General features: G+C 42.0%; 1 pseudogene; it reads left to right on the top strand.

The window, feature by feature from the left end:
* Positions 1 to 1,162: 1,162 nt before the first annotated feature.
* Positions 1,163 to 1,306, top strand: LOC148362206 (U2 spliceosomal RNA; annotated as a pseudogene).
* The last annotated feature ends 2,225 nt before the right edge of the window (positions 1,307 to 3,531 follow it).

Genomic DNA, 3,531 nt, shown 5'->3' with positions numbered 1-3,531 from the left:
ATTTCATTCAAGCACTTATGGCAGAGTGGTGGCTTAAGAAATCTAAAAGTTACGTGGGAAGGTTCTGGCTCAAGAGACAGGAAAGGAGAAAGATTCCAGATTGTGGAATAGTTTCCAGTGTCTAATCAACTTCACAGACAACAATTTGGGGAATCTTACAGTAGTAATGCATATTGGCAGAAGACCCATCTGTGCATCAGGTCAGAATTATTTCCTGTCTAGTAGTATATCTTTATAAGAGCAACTCTCAACAAGAGAAATTAAGTAGAGTATGCAAGTCTCCTAAAAGCTACAAAGGAAAATCCAGTTCACAAGCAGTCACCCAACTGCTTACCGCTCGTGACTGCTTACCGCTAGGATCAGCTCATCCAGTTGGCGCATGCAAACTACTACAGGCAAAGAGAAGTGCTGTAAGAAATGACAGTAACTTTAATCTTAAGTGTACAGTAAGTGCTTACGTATCATCAACTGTCTCTTGATCTCATACCTGTCAACCTCAGCCAATTGCTCCCCTTATTAATGATTGCAATTCCCCTTGTTAGATAGATAGATAGATAGATAGATAGATAGATAGATAGATAGATAGATAGATAGATAGATAGATAGATAGATAGATAGATAGATAGATAGATAGATAGATAGATAGATAGATAGATAGATAGATAGATTGATACTTACTTATACTTATTGAGCGTTAATAAACTGTATAAATAAAACGCGGCACCTAATCACAGCAAAACAGACTATGTAGAATACCGGAACATAATTAGTAATCTACGATTATGTTGTCGTCTGCAACCAGTGACGGTGAATATCTGCATTAAAGCAGAATTGACAAAATTAGTCTTTTTTTAAATTCCCTTAAAACATTGTTATACGGCGTAAAAAACTTTGAAATGTTCAAAAAAATGAATAAAATACTGGTAATACGTAAAAACTTGACAGGTATGCAATCTCCCTGACTCCTTTGTGCAACAGTCTCCTCCCCCCTTCCTCTACACATTTGTTACCGCGCTTACAATAAACCTGTATTTACTTTTGTTCATAATCATCATATTACTGTTTTGTTTTGAGTGATCAGTAAGATGTTTTGAAGCTATTTATGGCTCTGTCATGATTAGACTATACTCTTAGGGATCATTTCTATAGTTTTCGACTTGTGATTGTTCTCGGCCTTTTGGCTAAGATCAAGTGTAGTATGCAATGTAAGCCGCCATTATGAAGAGTGAGATGGAATAAGAGCTTGCTCTGTCCACTCCACGCATCGGCCCGGTATTGCAGTACCTCCAGGAACGGTGCATTCGCAATGATCGCAGCAAGGCTATGGGCTAGGAACTTAGCTTGGCCTTTTGGCTGAGAGTAAGTGTCCCGGCTCCTAGGCTTTGTAGCGTATTATGAACTGACCGATAACGGATAATGGATAATGAATAACGAAGATAGAACAATAACCCTTAAAAACCCCGATTCAGAGCACCTGCGACTGCTTAATTGGCGCCAACAGCCTGGACAGCTGATTGGCTGATGCACTCTTTTTAAACACCGGCTTCCAAGAGGAAGCCGTCAGATCGTTATGCAAACTGTTGCCACCAGCTCAGTAAGCCCTTACGTCCGACTCCTGCCTTGCTTTTCTCTGCCTGATCTTCGTGGCCAACCTGTTTCTGGACCTGACTTTGCCCCGTTCTGCTTGCCTGTTAACTGATCTGTTTTGCCCCGTTACCTGCCTGCCTCCTCTTACCGACCTCGTTTCCGAATTTGACACCGCATTTGCTCTCCGGTCCCGGCCAGCGACTTGGAATTCCCGCCTGTCTTCGATCTTTCTGGCTAGACACGGAAGTGCCACTTCCGCATCGCCCGCTCTTCTTGTCCGTCAGCCATCGGATCGTGGAAGCAAGCCCCGCTTTCCCTTTTTATTAATAAAAACGAGAAAACGAGCGCTACTGGGTCCTGTCTCCGTTCCTGGTCCGTGACAGGCTCTTGTAAATGTTTTTGAGAAGACGAGAGCAAACCAATTAGCTTTTATTATTTCATATCGAGGACATTTGCCCGTTACATGAACAATTTGAGCTACGGGCATGATCCTGGAAGGAATTAATCTCGTATGAAGAGGTACCAGAGTATTAAAATATCTGAATGCTTGAGCTTAGTATTGCATTTGCAACCTATCTTCATTTAGTCCCAAATGGGCGTAGCCGCTGTCTGGAGACAGGAGGACTACCTTAAGTGCTCCCGCACATAATAGGAGCAAAATACTGTGTGCAGCATCTGCAGATCACCTTACACAAGCACTTCCTGCTTCCGAAGCACTCCTCACAGGCAGCGCTGTGTCGAGTCCCAAAAAAGCGCACACAGAGAGGTTCAGTCCACTACAGGTCTGAGCACAGGACTCTATTCATTTGTGATCCTCACTGCTGCTCTCCAAAGCATGCCTCCGGATAGCTTTATCCTCCCCCCCCCAAAAAAAAATCAAAAGTATTCTCATCTCTTAGGCATTGAAGTCAACACGGCGTGTGTTGCCCTTTTCATTGGTGGCTGATGGGCCGGATGGGTCAGTGCCTCTGTGGCACTTTCTAGGTATTTGTTCACACATCAGTTAACAATCCCCCCACCTCTGACATCCGGCTTGTTAGTCCAAGTCCTGGAGTAAAGGTCAGACATTAAGGCAGGTGCTGTCAATTGTCTTTTAGTGATGTATTCATTACACTATTGAAGTGTATCTGCTATCCTCGATCATTTATAATGTACCTCAGAGGGACATTATGTTTTCTTTTTCACCCACTAGTGGTAAAAAAACTCAAATCATGTAAAAAAATTATTATGTGATGTGATAAGACAACCCAGAAGATGGTGTCAGAGAGTAGAACATTTCCAATTTCGTACAGCACCTTTATTCTTTGGTACTTTGTTTACGAGGAAATACCTGTGCCTTAATAATATGGATGCATAAACAAGGGCTTGTATAGTATATATTTTAGGAAGAGTTTTTGGTTACTTCATTCGCCAACCTTTGTTGGTGAAAAAGTGGAGACACTGTTTAACCTGTTGGAATGCACTATGCAAAACATTGTTTCTGGCATCGTCAAAATACAGCGATATTGAGATCATCTCTGGTGCCTGTACTTCATACCACATAGTGGCCTAGAGGTATTGTGTCAGTGCTTTCATTGCCCCTACTCAGGGTTTGATTCCTGTTGTATACAGTGTTGATTGTTCATTACTGATCCAATTTGCAAAATTATCCCACAATCCTTGCCTAAATATGGTTTTACCATAACACCTTGTATGGTAACGCATACCGGAAAATACTGTAGGCATATTCTATATTCCATATTCCCTATTCTATGGTATATAAGGACACCACTGTTTATAAGGCCCACATTCAAACTTTTGGCCAAATTGGGGGTTTTACTTGAGCCTCCGGAAAACGGTACATTAAGGGACACCAACAGGTAGTGTTTTATGGTGAACGATCACACGACAGAGAATATTCCAACTTTCCTGTTTCTCATCCATGCCTGGAATGCTCACTTTGTC

This window comes from Urocampus carinirostris, chromosome 7 (genome assembly GCF_059441175.1).
Source record: "Urocampus carinirostris isolate Australia breed hairy pipefish chromosome 7, RoL_Ucar_1.0, whole genome shotgun sequence".
NCBI lineage: Eukaryota > Metazoa > Chordata > Actinopteri > Syngnathiformes > Syngnathidae > Urocampus > Urocampus carinirostris.
This window is presented reverse-complemented; position numbering and strand designations above follow the sequence as displayed.